Raw genomic sequence first — 18,304 nt, forward strand, 5'->3', positions numbered from 1 at the left:
AAGAGCTAAAACCTCTCCTTTTTCCAATGGTTGCCTTCCTCCAGCTTTAAAGATTCGTATTTTTTCTGTATTGAATATTTTTACATTCCTGATTTAAAATATTCTCATATTTTTAATAGGCATGTTAATTAAAAGTAATTATCCAAAGACTATCAAGTACATCTTCTTGCCTCTTACACGTCCTTGAATCATGACATAACTTAATGTGTGATTTATCCCACTTTTAGAAATGTATGTAATTACATATTTACCTCTGTAGTGTTAGTGCCTTATACTTAATATTCACTCATTAGCATTATTATCTCTTCTATAGAAAGTCAACTCTAAATACATGAAAGTCCTGGAGCTTAAAGCCATTTACAAATAAATATGGATAATTTTTCAGATTTTTAGGTGTGAAATTCATACAGCTTTATGTAAAAATTAACAGGAACATTAATTTTTATGCATACAGTTGCCTCCTTGGGCCAGAATCACTGTTACTTTGACTAGATAAACGTAATTGAATGTTTTCTCGTATTCTTATGTAATTCAGATTTTTAAACATGTCTTTCTACAACATTTCAATAAAGTCTTCATTTTTTAAAGCTATTTGTCAAGGCAAAGCAAAAGTGTTGGTAGGTGTGTTAGTTTTATTAAAGAACTACAGTATGAATAGTTGGCAGAATTTAAGCTTCAGAAAAGTATGGCTTAAATTGTAATCCATGTTTTTTGACAGCTACTCATTGTTATTGTGTATGTCCATGTAACATTTGTTATTATTGATAACAAAGTAATGGAGAATAAAAATATTTCTGTAATTGATATGCATTCCCATACATCTCGAGAAGCTGTAAGTATGATGAATGCTGAATGACAAATTAAGAAAACTGGTTTCTGTTTTCCCTCAGACTGATTCTCTGTATGAGGTTAGACGACATGTTGATCACATAAGCTGCGGAGCCTCAGTTTGTTCACTCAGAAAACAGGGATGTTACTTGCCCTGCCAACCCCACAAGACGGCTTTGAGGAGCCAGTGAGATAAGGCATGTGAATTATTCTACTTATCGCATACCTACTCGGACAAACATAAGCAACAGATGCTAATCTCAAGATACTGGTTGTCTCTGAGCAGGAGAGCCAAAGTGCAGGAAGTCACCAATACAGTACCTAGGAGAAAATTGAATATGTATTCAGTGAGTTGTACAAATCATTACTTTGGGGCAGTAAGGAGCTGCAAGAACAAGCCCCTAGGGGTCTTTGGTGCATTCTAGGAAGATGTGTGGAACAGATGTGGAACATTTTGAGGATTAAAATACTTTTCAGATTTTTTAATGGGTAAACCCTGAGACAAACCTAGAGCAGCCCTTATTATTGGACACGTTTGATAAAGCTAAACATGGAGCAGTAGCACACCATATATTTCTAGGAAAATATAGATAGAAATAAAAGGTGATAATACTGAGTTAGGGAAGAACTAATTGGTATTTTGCTTGGATTATCAGGTAAAATGCTGTTCTGAGACCTAGTCAGAAAATACTGCCTTGTACCAGTATCTAATATACAAAAAAAGAAAAAAGAAAAGAAAAGACAGCTGGCTTCATTTTTTTGTTGTTTTTATTGAAGTAAATGGGGCTCCAAGCCTGTCATCCCCTTTTGTTTGTCAGGGACGAGGTGCTGCCCACTTTGGGGCTCTGGCTCTACATCTGTCATCCCTTTCACCCCTGAGTCTCAAAGTCGGGACACCACAGCTGCCTTGCTCTTTTCACCCTTTTCTGGGGTGGAGGAGATGAGACAACCGGCTGGCTGGTCAAGGCTTCATCGCATATTCAGCAAGTCTGAACAAGCACTATCGTGTAATTGTAATGTTCTTCCCTTTATTCGGAGAGCAGAACTTTTCCATTTGAAAGGTCATTGGAATGTTTATTTTATTGTGTGTCCCTATTTAATTATTTTGCTATGAATTGTACTTGCTAATAAAACAATGGTGTCAAACTGTTAACCATAAATTATGTTCTGCCAAGCACATGTGGACATTTGCATAGACAGAAGTAGTTAGTGAATGAAAGAGGGAAGGAGAATCCAGTTGGAAGGTTTTGGTTAGGTTTCTTTCCAAATCAGGACTAATCTGTTGACTTTCCAAATAAGACATGTGGACATAGCAAAGAGACTTTTGTGTTTGGAAGTAGCAAATTCTACTAATTTGGTATTAATGGCTTGGATCTGTCTCAAGAACCAGAATGTCGAGAATCAAATAAATGGTTTTTCTATTGGTTGGCAACTGGCTGGTTCTGGCTTAACCCTGCAGCTTTGAATTGGATGGAGTTAGCAGAGACAAGATTAAAGTTCATTTGGGCTTTCTTTTCACTGGCTGTTGAGTGTGTGTGTGTGTGTTTGAATTTATCTTTAATCATCCCAATAATCCTGATGGAAAAAAATGCTAATTCTAATTTTTCTCTCCAGAAATTTCGATCATTCCACAGGTGGGTTTGGATGGTTCAAAGGAAACAGACTTTAGAACCAACAAACAGCAGACCAAGTCCTGAGGAAGATATTCCAAACACCAGTTATGGGTGAGACAAATTAATTCTGATGATCTAAAAACTTAGTTTTTAGATCTGAGAGTATTTTGCCAAAAAAACCCATGCCCAGCTAAACTTACCTTAGGAAACTTAGTCACATAAAATATCAAGACTATAAGATTTCTACACACTAATACACAGAAGTTGAGTGGAATAACTGGAATTAAAGCTAAATAAAACTGAATAAGAAAAAGAATTGAAGACTTTTTATTACTTTTTAATTGTTGGGGATAAAATTTAGAAGGCCCTTTGTCATTTGAAAGATTTGTCTGTCTATCAACTATTGGTACTATCCTGTAGATTTTAGCAACATGGGTGTCATTAAACCTAAATCTAGCCCTGGCTGGTGTAGCTCAGTGGATTGAGCACAAGCCTGTGAGCCAAAAGATCGTGGTTCGATTCTCCGTTTCTCCGTCAGGGCACAGGGCGCATGCCTGGGTTGCAGGCCAGTTCCCAGCAGGGGACGCATGTGAGGCAACCACACATTGATATTTCTCTCCCTCTCTCCTTCCCTTCCCCTCTAAAGATAAATGAATAAAATCTTTAAAAAATGTTTTTTTTAAAAAACTCCTTCTTCCTAAAACAAAACAAACAAAAAACACCTAAATCTAGCTGTGTCTACATAAGAACTGGAGCTTTGAGTACCCGTTAGAATTCCCCAGACTTTTTATTTCAGCTTTGTTTCTATTCTAAACTGTTAAATGTTCAATGGCAGAGAGAATCAGAAAAATGCCTTGATTACTCCATTATGTTCTACCCAGATACCCAGGGAGCAGCGTGACGAGGCATCTCTAAGGGTGCTAGTCCTTGCCCAGGTGCTGTGAAGGTGAGTGCGTAATGTTGATACTCGGCTGTCACGTCCTTCGGCGTCCTCCCCTTTGAGTCTCCATTGTTCTTAACCTTGGCTGTACTTTCACACTCTGTTCAGAAGTTTTCAGAAACCCTGATATCTGGGCCCAACTTTCAGAAAATGTTTTAATTGGCCTAGGATGTGACTTGGGCATTTGGATTTTGATAGCTCCCCAGCAACTTTTGAGGAATGATTCTAGCCTGTAGCTGTGGTAGCATGCCATTGACTCAAGGGTTTGGAGAGTGCTCAGGATTTCACAGGTTAGCAGCTCCTCTCCAGGTTTTTCCTCCAGGTCTTCAGTAAGGGGTGACAGTCTCAAGCAACTATCCACAGGGGAGAAGCAGGTAGGGTAGTTTATATAAATGCTGGATGAGGCCAAAGTAACAAGATTCAGGGCCCTGTAGTGTAGACTGTCTTTTCTCAATGACCTCAACATCCTGTTTTAAATGCCACCATTGCTGTCATAGATTTTAAACTCTTAAAAGGCCTTGTTTCTTTATATATTTCTTTATATAATACTATGTACCTAGAAGCACTTGGTAGGTTTATTTAAATAATAGTTATTTTAGCGTTCTTCATACCCCTCCCCTGATTCAAGTTCAGTAGGCTACATAGGGGTACCTAATGTTAACATTGGGGAAAAGGCCTAAGTTCAAGGTTTCTCCACTGATAGTTACAGGGGATCTTCTTTCAAACTTTTACTTACAGGAACTAAAAACCTCCTCTTGTATTGGTGATTCTTATCTTTTACTTTATCTTTTTAAAATCACTTGTATAAATTCCTATTATATTTTCTAGTTCTCTGAGATTTTTCTAGGCAGATAGTCTATAGGTAATCATAATTTGGTCTCTTCTTTAATTATAGTTTTCAATCTCTTATCTGCAATTCAGTTTGAAAATGGAAAGTTAGTAAGTTTGGCACTAAAACCTGACTTGAATAAATGTGAGGCTGTTTATAGTCTTTATGTTTCCATTATGTATTAATATTCATTCTTTTTAATATAGAAATATTTTTGATTATAGAATGCTGAATCAGTTTTTGTTATGACATGGTATATAGTAAATTAACTTTTATAAAATATGGAAAATTCTAAATTCTATAAAACATCCAATCCCAGAGTAAAAAAATAAATGTGGAATGTTTTTATTGCTTTATCTTGATGTATTCAATTTTTGCCTCTTTATGGTCATTTTTAATGTCTAACTCCCTATTTAATTTTTTTGATCAAAAATCTAATACATGTATATGGCATTAAGTTCTTTTTTAGCGATTATAAAGTTGGTTTGGCTACTTTTAGTAATGGTGAGGTTGATTTTGCCATATTTCATCAGTAGAGGAAACAGCCACTGATTACAAAAAAAGCTTTATGTGTTGAAGGGAAAAAAGTTGTATTTGAAAGTATAAAGTTGACTAGAGCTCATTTTTACTCAGACATATTTAAATTCCCTGTATAAACTCTGAAAAGTAGCATTGAATATTTTTTCTTCATTTCAGCTAACTACAGGCCACTGGGAAGTTATATAACTGAGTAGCAGGTAACATGATGATGAAATTATACACATAATCTATTCAGTGATATGTTAACTGCTGGTGGTGATTATTTTAAGTTCCAGTTATACTCATTATGTTTTTTTAAAATTAATAAAGATAAAATTCTACTGTCAAAAGCTATCTTAATGTAAATAATCTTTGAAGAAAATGTGATTTAGGGACTTCTAGTTAGATATAGCAGATTGAACATGTGTACTTTTCTGTCCTCTCTCCAGAAATCTGTCAAAATCATAATGAGAGAATATGAAAAAGCAAAGTAGAACCAGAAAGTAAACTAAGAAACAAGTAGTTCTGGAATCCAGGAAACAAGACAACCGAAGAGAAGACGTGAAGGGAAGAATGACAAATGGGTGTTAGGTTTAGAGAGAGCAACCAATCCACACCAAAACAAGAAGCTACAGGAGCAGAAAGAGGACTAAATGAAATGGAGGCAAGCAAGCTACGTGATACAGAGTTTGAAACAATGGTTGTAAGGATGCTCGAGGAACTCAGTGAGAACTTCAACAAAGAGAAAACAAGTATAAAAAAGTACATAGAAACCACAAAAAGAAGCAGTCAGAAATGAAGACTACAACATCTGAAATGAATACATTAGAAGGAATCAACATCAGGCTAAATGAAGCAGAGGACTGAATGGGTGATTTGGAACACTGTGTAGCAGAAAACACCCAATCAGAGTAGTGAAAAGAAACAACAGTAAAAAAAATGAGAGTCTGAGAAAACTTTGGAACAACATCAAGCACAACAACATTTGAATCATTGGGGTACCTGAAGAAGTACTGAGCAAGGAATTGAGGACCTATTTGAAAAAATAATGCATGAAAGAAACTGTGGGAGGGAGAACTTCAAGGAAAAAATGCAGAAGTAATGGGTTATTTGATGTGCATAAATCTTTAGGAAAGCTGATAAGTTTTTGACAAATTTGTTATAGCTTTTGGGGAAAATATAGCTGAAACTACATAGAAAACCAAACCAACATGAACTCAATAAAATTAATAACTCTAGGAAAAACAAAAAGGTTAGTGAGAGGGGAAATAGAATATAACACTTGTCTCAACTGTAAACAGTATTTACCAATTATTGATCTAAGTAAATATTTTGATATATTATCGATGAGGGAGCACATGTATGTTTTTGGAAGAGAAGTGAAGTGGTATAAGATAGCTTAATCACTCATATCATCCATAATAGGAAATCAATAAGTAATATAAAAATTATATATTTACAATTTGAAAATATGTACTTAATTACTAAAAATGGTTGCTTTGACCAAATACTATAGTATTTGGTCAGGGGATAGTGGGAGTGGAAGGAGGAAGCTTTCTAACAGTATTTGATTTTTATGTCATGTGTGTATGACACAGATAAAAATTGAAATTAATTTGAAGAAATACCATAAAAAAACAATATGTGATTTTGAAGAAACACCCCAAAATTGTTATTTCAATTTTAAAGAAGTTAATAGGTACATGTGTAATTTTTCAAAAAAGGGCTTCCTAAATCTAAATATTGTGTTCAAACTGTTACTTTGGGGAATGCTAATGCTAAAGTTCTCAAAAACTCATTTCTGTGGTCTCAGAATTCCAATCAAGCTATGAAGAAAACATAAAATCGGTTATAACAATAAAGGAAATACTTAACATGTTTTGGGTTTTATTTCTCTAGCTACATTTCTCATTTCTCTATCTCTGCTTCTCATTATCTCTAGCTACATTTATTTTCCTCTCTTTGATTTCTTAGGGGCAAAGTGTAATAGAGACAAAATACCTGGGTGTGAATAAGCTCCATCACTTACTGCTATGTGATCTTGGGCCAGTAGCTTAATTTCTCTAAACACCGGTTTCTTCTCTAAAATCAGAAGATAAGAGTGTCCATCTCATATCAGGATAGTTGTGAGTATTAAGTGAAATGAAATATATTACTTACCAAAATGTTTGCAATGTCACAGATATTTATTAAATGCCAGCTACTATTATTCTTTCCTTTCCCTTTACTTTTCCTTCTTCTTAGATAAAAAGATATTTAGCTCTATTAATATGTTTTGACTTCTATCACTGAGTAACTAGGCTTTTCTTAAACTTGTTCCATAAAATAATTATCTCATTATCTCTAGCTACATTTATTTGTATAAACAAATAAATTATGGGCCATTATATGCTCTACAACTGAACTAATTTCTTAATGTGTCTTTATTATATATTATGCAATAACAGGTAACTAGTTTCTAATGTTCTGAGGGAGTAAATTTAATAATAATTATAATTATGTAGGACTTGCATTTGTCAAGTTTAAATTGCCATATGTATAAAATCTGATTAAACCTTTGATGAAGTGCAGATAATTTATTATCCTGATTTGGCATATGAGAAAACTGAGTTTTGAGGATGGTATATAATTTGTTATAGGCTATATAGTTTATGTCTCTAAAAGACATTTTATTCTGTTCTAGTATGATACATTATATGTCCTAATTCATTTTAATTTCATCATTTTAGCACTATTGTAAGTGTTGCTAAATAGGTAATAAAGCAATGTTTTAAAACTTAAATATATAGTCAGTAATTACTTTATGCCACTTATTGGATGGCATTTTTTAATCCTAAATAACTGTGGGGCTACCCCTGGTTGCTAAGGGTCAGTAGAGCTTCCCTGATTTATTGCTCTGACTGAACTAATTTCTGGTTTATTTGTGTATTTATGCATTCAATAGCTACAGCGTGCCCCTGTGTGACAGGCACACTGCTTGGTGCTGGACATCCACAGAGGAAAAGGTATGGTCCGTGTCGTCCAGCAGTCTAGGGGACGCTCTGTCTGTACACAGGTGTAGCACAATGCTGTGAAGGACATGATGCAAATGCTAACACGGTTCTCAGAGGAAAAAGCACCTAGGAGTCAGCACAGAGTGTCAGTTCTGCTTAGGCCAGGCTCTACTAGGCTATCCAGGAGCAGAAGACCCCCCCATCTGGAACTCGCCCTTCTCTCCTTGAGGGGTGACCCCACACAGATTGCTGTGGCACTACCTTTTTACAAAACTTTCTCACAGTGACATTTACCCACTGTTTCTGGCAGTAGCCCTCCTGAGACCACTCACTGTCTCATGGCTTCTCTACCACGTGGGACAATATTCTAATATCAATCTTAATCTTAATGATTGGGCCTCTACTTGCTAGAGTCCTTGACTTATTGGCTTTGCATGCCTATTTTTAAGTGAGTAGCAGACTGGGGTTCATTTTCCGGGGTCAAGTTCACAGAGGCACTTGAGAAACATGACTACAAATTCCATGCTTCGCAACCCTGTAACCTCTGACCCCACATGTTTAGTATCTCTGTAAACAGGAGGCGTATAAGATCTGCATAATGATTCCATATCTGTGTTGCCCTGCTCTGTCCACTGTTCTTGGGAATTCCTGGTACTAGAATGCCACGGAGGGAAATAGTGTGGCCACAAAGGCTAATACGGCCCTGAAAAGTTTCAGGTGGAGGGTACTGGCCAAGAGTACAGTGATTTGAATGTTGGTTCTCTTCACGGTCATCCTGGGTGAATTACTTAACTCTCTAGTGCTCAGTTTGCTCACCTATAAAAGGAGAATATAGCAGTATCAATTTCACGCAGTGGTTGAGAGGAATAAACTATCAGAAGTACCTAAGGCAGACTGGCTTTACTGTTTACTCAGTTCCTGCTGGGCCTTCATTTTTGCACAGAGTCCAGCAGGCGGAGGCTGCCAGCACTTTTTCCCCCTGTAGCTGTAGTACGGTCTCCAGAGGACTGCGCTACGCATGCGTATTGCTCCAGCGTTGTTCACTTTGGTATTTGCTTCGAATGCAGAGACTGTCTGCAAATGGCAGTTTTCCTACTGTCCTTCCACTGCTGGAACTGCAGCTACTGTGAGCTTTTGCGAGTAAGTCTAGGGAATGTATTAATTGGGACGTTGGGAACTGGCTGAGATTCACTTACCTGGTAGTTATCTCCCAGGAATCCTTTTATATTTTTATTTCAGCTTGTACCCACAAATACATGGTAGCAGTAAGCAAAAATTTACACAGAGGCTCAAAAATTGTGAATAGGTTAGTAATATCATTCCCAAAAGTGTGTATCTCAATGTCATTTTTATTAGTGTGGAGGACCTAATAATGTGTGACATTATTAGGTGTGACAAACAGTTGCTTTTTCTCTATTATACAAACAGAGTAATGGATTATTGTGACTCAGAAAATAAGAAAGTATTTTTTTTGGCAAGTAAGGATGTAGAATGTGGAATATTTTTATTGAATCATCATGTATATCTTAATCACAGACTCCATAAGAACCCCAACATTTTAACTCTAAAATTTCAGCTACAAAAGATCAATATTTGACTGCTTATACTTTGATAATACTTTACATTGCTTTAAGAATTTTTTCTCAAATTTAATTTTTATTATATAATTTTATTAAAGCCTTAATCAGCAAGTGGAATTTTCTAAATGTCTGCTTAGTGGTTTCCATCCCCCCAGTTTTATTGAGGTACATCATCAATAGATAATTCATTGAATGCATTACCTAAACTATTTTAAACTTTTTACTGAGATACTGATACACATCACAGGGTAGATCACAGTGTATAGCATGATGGTTTGAATTACATGTATGGTGAAGTGATTGCCACAGTAGGTTTACTTAACATCCATCATCTTATATAAATACAATAAAAAGATAAGACAAAATATTGTGATAAGAACTTTTAGGAGCTACTTTCCTATAGAGTACCATAGAACATTCTGTAACATAGTCATCATGTTGTGCATTACAACCTTGGTACTTACTTATCTTGTAAGTGGAAGTTTATACCATTGACTGCCTTCATCCAACCTGTCCTCTACTACCACTGCTGGTAACCACGGATCTGATCTCTTTTTCTATGAGTTTGGTGGGGAGTTTTTTGTTTGTTTATTTATTTTAATTTTTTTAGATTCCACATGTAAGTGAGATCATACAGTATTTGTCTTTCTTTGCCTGACTTATTTCACTTAGCATAATGCCTTTAAGGTTCATCCAAGTTGTTACAAGTGGTAGGACTTCCTTTTTATGCCAGAATAATTGTTCATTGTATGTGTATGTTGTGTATGTGTATATGGGCTCCCTTTTCTCCACATCCACGCCAGCATTTGTCATCTCTTGTCTTTTTGATGATGGCAATTCTAACAGGCATGAGGGGTTAGGTATCTCATCGTGGTTTTAAACTTTAAGAATCTTTAAACAGACTCTGTCATGAGACAACTCTTAAAAATGAAATATTTGCTTCCCTTGGAAGTAGATCTGGAACCACCCTGAGGTCTAAATGACAAATGCAAGTGTGAGTCGAAGATGGTGTTTGCAGGATTACTAGGGCTAAAGCGAATTGCCTCTTAGAACTTTACCTGTCTACCCCACTGCACTGAAAGTCCTTTGAGAGTAATCTTAGGCCTCTTTATCTTCTTTCCATAGAAAATGCTAAGTGAATAGTCAGATGAAATAAATCCACATCAAACATGATGAACTTGAGATCTGAAGTTCATGGAATGAACTCTAATTTAAATTTTCATTGAGGTCTAATAATTCTTATCCATGCCACTTTTAACTTCTGTCACTTCTGGTTAGGTTGTTAGGAGACCAGGCTTTGAGTTAATTTGCAACATTAGATAGAATTTACTATGCTGTTTAGAAACCAACCTAATAAAAGATTAATGAAGCTTTTAAAAAATTCTCACCTGAGGATATGATTATTGTTTTTAGAGAGAGGAGAAGGGAGGGAGGAAGAGAGGGATAGAAACATCGATGTGAGAGAAACATCAATTGGTTGCTTCTTGCACTATATGCAACCAAGGACTGAACCCTAGGTGCATGCCCTGACTAGTAATTGAACCTGCAACCTTTGGTTTATGGGATCATGCTCCAACCAACTGAGCCACACTGGCCAGAGCTGAAGATTTTTTACCTTTAATAATCACTGTAAAATAAAGATTTGGAGAACCATATGGAATCATTCATGCAAGGCAGACTGCTTCTAATTATTTTATTTCTTTCAGAACACCAAATATTGGACATAAAATAGGAAGAAATTAATATTCAAAATGTACAGTGTCTTTGCTTCTTTTCAAATCATGATTTTGTTACTTTTTTTTTAAGTGGCTCCTGTAACACTTGTAAAATCTTATATACTTTAATCCCAGGAATAGTGGTATTGCCAAAGCAAAACATCTTCTATTTACATATAAATGTCCTCATTCAGCATGACTGAATATCCTTCTCATTTATAATGAAGTGGCAACAACTACAACAATCAAATTCTAAGACGTAGATACTAGATTAAAGTGACTGAGCATATCTCAGGATCAAAAAACAATCTCTCAAAAAATTCAGCCTGGTCCCAATGTATAATCCTTCTTAAAGCTATTTTGAATTACTGCCAGATCTCTGGCTATGATTTTGCAATCCCAGCCAAATAATTCATAAGACGTTTAGAGGAGCATGTCGGAACTTTCTGCCTTCTCCAACAACACAGAGGGATTGTTGATCTATTTTCACCGCACCATCCATCTTTTGCTGAGAGACCAATAGTTTGAATTTATAAAGTGACCCAAAGAAGTCAATGAACATTGTGGTTTCACATTAACCACAATGTTGTCATTTCAAATGGAATGTACAAGTTTATCACAATCCATTTTAACCTTTTCATGCCCTCAAAGCAGCAGGAAGCCAGTTTACATGGTCAGGTAAATGGCTGTTGACTTTGATTTACGTACATTGTGTCATGCTCTTATCACTAAAGTTGAAATATCTTGAAAAGACAAATTAGAGCATTTGAAAACTGAGCATGAGCCCTAGCTGGTGTAGCTCAGTGGATTGAGCGTGGGCCTGCGAACCAGATGATCTCAGTTCGATTCCCCGTCAGGGCACATGCCTGGCACAGGCCAGTTCCCAGCAGGGTACACATGAGAGGCAACCATACACTGATATTTCTCTCCCTCTCTCCTTCCCTTCCCCTCTAAAGATGAATAAATAAAATCTAAGAAAAAAACTGAGCATAATATATTCTGCAGTTGTTCATTTAAACATTTAAGGTAATAAATTTATTCATTTACCTTTCAATAAACATCGTTTAAAAATCTATCTCACTATCAGTTTAGCACAATATTATGTCATGTCATTTTCCTCTTCACATACATTTTTGTATCTTTCATTTTTGACCCTTTACCTCCTCCACTGGTGAAGAGACATGACCCCACAAAACTGAAAGTACTAAAAGCATCTCAAATCATACGAGCAAGAGGAAATATTGGTATAGCTGATTCTCATGAAGTTTACAATACTTTAGGTAATGCATTCAATGGATTATCTATTTTTTAAAGAGATTCATAAATCTTTGACTTCTATACATAATGCTACAGAAGGAGTAATACATAATAACCAGATTGTGGTGTGATTGGAAAATGTTATTTTATACATGCTTTTTAAGATTTTATTTATTTCCAGATAAAGGAGAAGGGAAGGAGACAGAGAGAGAGAGAGACATCAGTGTGTGTTTGCCTCTTGCACACCCCCCACTGGGGACCTGGCCCACAACCCAGGCATGTGCACCAGCTGGGAACCAAACCAGCGACCATCTGGTCCACAGTCCCATGCTCAATCAACTGAGCCATGCCACTCAGGGCTGTATTTTTGAATTAAGTTAATTTTTAGAGAGTGTAAGAAGAAATTTAACAAATTGAAGAATCTACCAAGATTGTCCATTTCATATTAATAGTTATAATGATTGGTTTTGTATGTATTCAATCATTGTTACATTTTAAGAATCTAAAATGCATCAGGCTAATTACTAGTTGAGGATCTACTATCTGATCCATTGGTGTAGCTGACAAGAGGTGTTCAGATGCAGGGTCTAAATGAGGCATCCCAACCTCACCAAACAAAGTGACCAGGAAAGTGGTTTTTCTTCAGCGAGGATGAAGATCTTTGTGGGAGTGTACATGGAATTAGTGCTAGAAGGTTTACCGAAGAATCAAAGATGGAGGCCTGGAGGCCTTAGGTAATCCAGTATCAGCTCCGATGTTGAGGGATGTTTGTGGCGAGCATGGTCACTGTAGAATCGGGGCCAACATATGCCATTGCTACCTGAACAGTAAAGAGGGGGCTGAGCACAGGCAGTGGCTCTATCCCACTGACTCCAGCCTGAGCCTGGAGCTGCTTCAGCCTTGCCTTTACAGTTTTCTCGCAGCCATCATAAGCTGACTTGTGCCCCATACCAAATGCCTTTCTCATAAGGAGGTTTTTTAAAGATTGTATTTATTTATCTTTAGAGGGGAAGGGAAGGAGAGAGGGAGAGAAACACCAATGTATGGTTGCCTCCCAGGTGTCCCCCTCCTGGAACTTGCCTGCAACCCAGGCATATGCCCTGACAAGGAATCAAACTGCGGTTGTTTGGTTCGCAGGCCCACACTCAATCTACCGAGCCACACCAGCCAGGGCTCGTAATGAGTTTTATGGAGCCCTTATAGAACCTACTAGCTGATTGGCAAAGCATCACTGCTGGTTCAGTTTTGCCCCTCTGATTCCCCTACTCTGGAGCTGGACAGGTGGTAAGGATGGAATTCCTCTTCAATGGAATTGTGGGTGCATGAAAATGAGCACACGAAGTAGAGCATGGAGCCACTTACGGAGTTCTCTTTTTGAGTTGTTGGTAAAGGGGTGAAGGGTAAGGCCTTGACAACCTGGAGGAGGCTGAGAGGAGAAGAATATGAACAGGGTGAATACCCATGGAAGGGGTAGTTGAGGTCACTCAACCATTGGTAACTTGTGTTACTTTGTGGTGGAACATGCCAACACCACCAGGGCCTAACCTGTGCTCTGCTCATGTCGGAATGCCTCGCTTCTGCCCTTGCCTGGTGGACTCTGCACATCGTGTAAGGCCCTCCTCAGATTTTCTCTTCCTTCTCCCATCCTGCCCTCCCCTTGCCTGGGGACTGCCAGCCCTGTCCTCTGGGGTATTATACCGCACGCAGAGTTATTTCATGATTACTTTCCTTCCTGAATTAAGATATCCTTATGGAACAGACCTTATCTGTATAATCTTAGTGTATAACACAGTGGGTGACACATAATCTACACTTGATTAATGTTCTTACAGTGAATTGATCCTTAAAATAAGTGTTTAAATGACTCCAGAGGACACAGAAAGGACTGGATAGATTTTTTTTCTACTTACTGTATTACATGCAGTAAGTTTTTTCCCTAAAGAGTTGCATGTAAATAGGAAGTATATTATTTTGTGAAAGAAACAAACCCTGTATGGTCAATACCTGGGAGAAAGAATTTGGCTAGCACCAAAACCATCACACTTCATTGTCAACTACTAAAGGGCCCATTCAGTATCAGTAGAGAACATTCAATTAAAACTCAGTCCAGCAAAGAAATCAACTCCCTGGGATTTAAAAGCTGTCCAAGAGAAGTCCCAGGAAACCAGATTTAGAAGAGTGTGTAAAATAAAGGAGAACATACTAAATCAGGCATTTTTTCAGAAGAGAAATCCAAAATTTACAAAGAACATATAAAACTCAACACCAAAAACCAAACAATTTAATTTAAAAACAGGCGAAGGACCCGAACAGACCCTTCTCCAAGGAGGACATACAGATGGCCAATAGACACATGAAAAGGTGCTCAGTGTCACTAATTGTCAGGGAAATGCATATTAAGACCACAATGAGATACCATCTCACACCTATCAGAATGGCTGTCATCAATAAATCAACAAAGAACAAGCGCTGGTGAGGATGTGGAGAAAGGGGACCCTTTTGCACTGTTGGTGGGAATGCAGACTGGTGCAGACAATGTGGAAAGCAGTATGGAGATACTTCAAAAAATTAAAAATAGATTTGCCTTTTAACCTAGCAATCCCACTTCTGGGAATATATCTGAAGGAACCCAAAACACTGATAGAAAGAACATAAGCACCGCTATGTTCATTACAGCGCTATTTATAATCACCAAGGTATGGAAGCAGCCCAAGTGTGCATCTGGGCTGCTTCCATATCTTGATGAGTGGATAAAACAACTACAGGGCATTTACACAATGAAATACTACGTGGCTGTGAAAAAGAGGAAAATTTTATCCTTTGCAACGCTATGGATGAACCTGGAGACAGCTGGATCATTATGCTAAATGAAATAAGCCAGTCAGAGAAAGAAAAATGCCCTATGATTTCATTTATATGTGGAATCTAATGAACAAACTGAACTAACTGAACTAACAAGGAAAATGGGGTCAGACTCATAGATGGAGAGCAGGATGTCAGCTAGTGGTGGTGGGGAGGGAGGCGAGTGGGTGGAGAGATTGAGGAAAAAGGACTCATGGACATGGATGACAGTGTGGTGATTGCCGGGGAGATGAGGTATAAAAGATTAAATGGTAAAAAGTAAAGGTTAAAAAATAATAAAATAAAAAGAAAGAAAAGGATTATTTCTACTTCTCTTTTCCAGGACTTTCTTAAACAATTCTAACTTTTTAATAATAGTTTTATTGGGATATAACTCATATACCATAACATTCACCTATTTAAAGTGCATAATCCAGCCCTGGCTGGTGTGGCTCAGTGGACTGAGTGTGGGCCTGCGAACCAAAGGGTTGCGGTTCAATTCCCAGTCAGGGCACATGCCTGGGTTGCAGGCCAGTTCTTAGCAGGGGATGCACGAGAGGCAACTACACATTTATGTTTCTCTCCCTCTCTCCTTCCCTTCCCCTCTAGAAATAAATAAATAAAATCTTTAGAAAAAAATTCCAAAAAGATAAATAAAGTGTGTAATCCAGTGGTTTCTAGCACATTACTAGAGTTGTGCAACCCTCACCACAGTACATTTTAGAACATTTTTATTACCCCCCAGAGAAACCCAATGCCCTTTAGCCATCACCTCCAAAACCTCATCTTCCCCTCTCTCCCAGCCCAAGGCAGCCACCAATCCGCTTTCCGTCTCTGTAGATTCGCCTGTTCTGGACATTCCTTATTGGGATTGTGTACAAAACCTTTGCGACTAGCTTTCACTACATAGCATAGTGTTTTCAGGGTTTACCCATGTTGTACCATATACCAGTGCTTCACTTCTTCTTATGAATGCGTAATATTTCACTGTATGAATAGATGACCTTGTGTTTATCCACACATCAGTTGATGGACATTTGGGTTATTTCCACCTTTTGTCTATGGTGCATAATGCTGTCCTGAACATTCAGGTACATGTTTTTGTATGGACATAGGTTTTCAATTCATTTGGGCATATACCCAGGCCTTCCCGCCCCCCACCCCCTGGCCCCTGCAGATGCTCAGAAGACAAACAGCCTCCACACGCACAAACTAAAGCCCTTCTATAAATTCTGCGGGTTATTGCCCTGAGACCCAGAGCCACACCTGCAGGTTAAGCCAAAAGTCTACTCAGCCTTCAAGGCCCGCTTCGTTTATTTGTGTATTCAGTTAATAAACATTTATTCAATCCCTAGTATGTGCCAGTCACTGTGCTATGGGCAACAGGAAAAAACAACAGCAAACAGACCTGGTTTATATTGTTGGCAAAATTCTCATTGTTGAAATAAAAAAAAAAAAGATGAGCTAGGGTTAGAAACATAACATTCAAATTCTATGCTCTTAGTGCCAATGTCTTGCTATGTAACATTGGGCAGGTGATGGAACTGTTCAAATGTTTCTGATCTGTGAAACAGATACAACAGTTTCTACCTCGAGAAACTGTGAGGATTCAGTTTAGTAGAATGTGTCTCTTTTAAATCTCTATTACTTTTACACAAGACCCCTCTGTGCTTACCATGGTTTTCCCCTCCCTGGTAACCAGAAGCAGATTTCACAAGTAAATCCAAACGTTTCTAGTACACGAGGAGCCTCAAAGACTTGCCCTGTCACAAAAGTCAGGTTGTCACTTGCTGCAAACCCATCTATAAATGAACCAGGCCTAAAATTACCTTCGTAAGCATGTGAATGTCCAATGTGAGATGTGAAATGCATTTTACATCTTTCCAAGCCACTTCCTAGACAAACATGGAGGTCAGGACTGAATATTTAACTGTGACAATACTTACCAAATGTTAATAATTTCCAGATAAGTTTCCAAATGTCTTCAGTATGTGAAACACTGATGATATTTATTCCCTTTGTTTCTTAGTTCCTTTGAGTAAACTGTGTTTAATTGCTCCTGATGTCCAAAACTCATTTATTAATATTACTAAAATTTATAAGCATTCATGGATGGTTAACTTAACTGCTGAACATGAATCATGATTGGATACTATTATGGATGTGCGAACTTTGCCCCATATAACAGTGATGACCTAAACCCCCTATCCATTACCTATGTCCCCACAAATACATGACATCTATTATCATGAGAAAAAGGTATCTCCTCAAGGAAAATATATTAGTTACAGTAAAGATAAGGTAATATAGTAAATAGTTGCTAAATACAATCGCTTAAAGAACACAGAGGTTTGTTTTTCTGTTACAACCTGGAGGACAGTGCAGGGCAGCTTGGCTCCATGAGACCATTCAGGGACCTAGCTCCTGTCCTTTCCTGCAGTTCACGCAAGCATCCGCTAGCAGGGGTGTCCAACCCAGGGGCTAAATGTGGCCCAGGGTGGCTACCATTTTTCAAGTAAAATCGTAAATTTACTTGAAATCTTTTTTTTTTTTTGCTCATCAGTTTTTGTTAGTGTTTTAGTATCTAATGTGTGGCCCAAGACGACTCTTCTGGTGTAGCCCAGAGATGCCAAAAGGTTGGACACCCCTGCCCTACAGCATTCCTGCCGTTGGCTGGGTCAAGTATAGGACTGGACAGATTGCCCCTTATCCAGTTTCCTTCAGTGGAAGCAGAAAAGCAGACCTTAAGCCTGCCAAGTGTCCTCAGGCTCAGGCCGAGTAGCAGCATTTATCATTTCTCCTCACATTCTTTGGCTACACCTAACACAAGGGATGCTGGGGAATGCGGTCTAGCTCAGTAGCCATGTGCCCAGAGAAAGAAGGAAAATGGATTTTGGTAGGCTGCTAGCAGTTTCCACTAAATATATTATTTTGTTAATTCGCAGAATTATTTCACCAAGATAATTTATTTCAGTAAAATTTTCCTTTCCTGGATTCATAGCGATTTAAACCTGCTTTCCCATTCCATTGGATTGCTATTTTAACATGCTGTGGAGAGCAAAACTCATGGTTGGGGGCAAGGTTGTCATTGACTTGGGCTGTTTCTTGGACCAAAGCCAGATAGCCCAGGAATCTTTTGAATGAAGAATATATTTTCCTCAGGGGCCAAAGATGAATACTTACTACTTA

At 37.8% G+C, this 18,304-nt stretch overlaps 1 long non-coding RNA gene across 1 annotated transcript; it reads left to right on the forward strand.

The window, feature by feature from the left end:
* Positions 1-2,468: 2,468 nt before the first annotated feature.
* LOC118993748 (uncharacterized) lies at positions 2,469-5,469 on the forward strand. The gene is made up of 4 exons (XR_005067935.1): positions 2,469-2,552; positions 3,323-3,387; positions 4,907-4,947; positions 5,179-5,469. It is a non-coding gene; the product is annotated as an uncharacterized LOC118993748 (long non-coding RNA).
* The last annotated feature ends 12,835 nt before the right edge of the window (positions 5,470-18,304 follow it).

This window comes from Sturnira hondurensis, unplaced genomic scaffold, assembly GCF_014824575.4.
Source record: "Sturnira hondurensis isolate 20B ecotype Veracruz unplaced genomic scaffold, ASM1482457v3 Scaffold0008897, whole genome shotgun sequence".
In the NCBI taxonomy this organism is placed as follows: Eukaryota; Metazoa; Chordata; class Mammalia; order Chiroptera; family Phyllostomidae; genus Sturnira; species Sturnira hondurensis.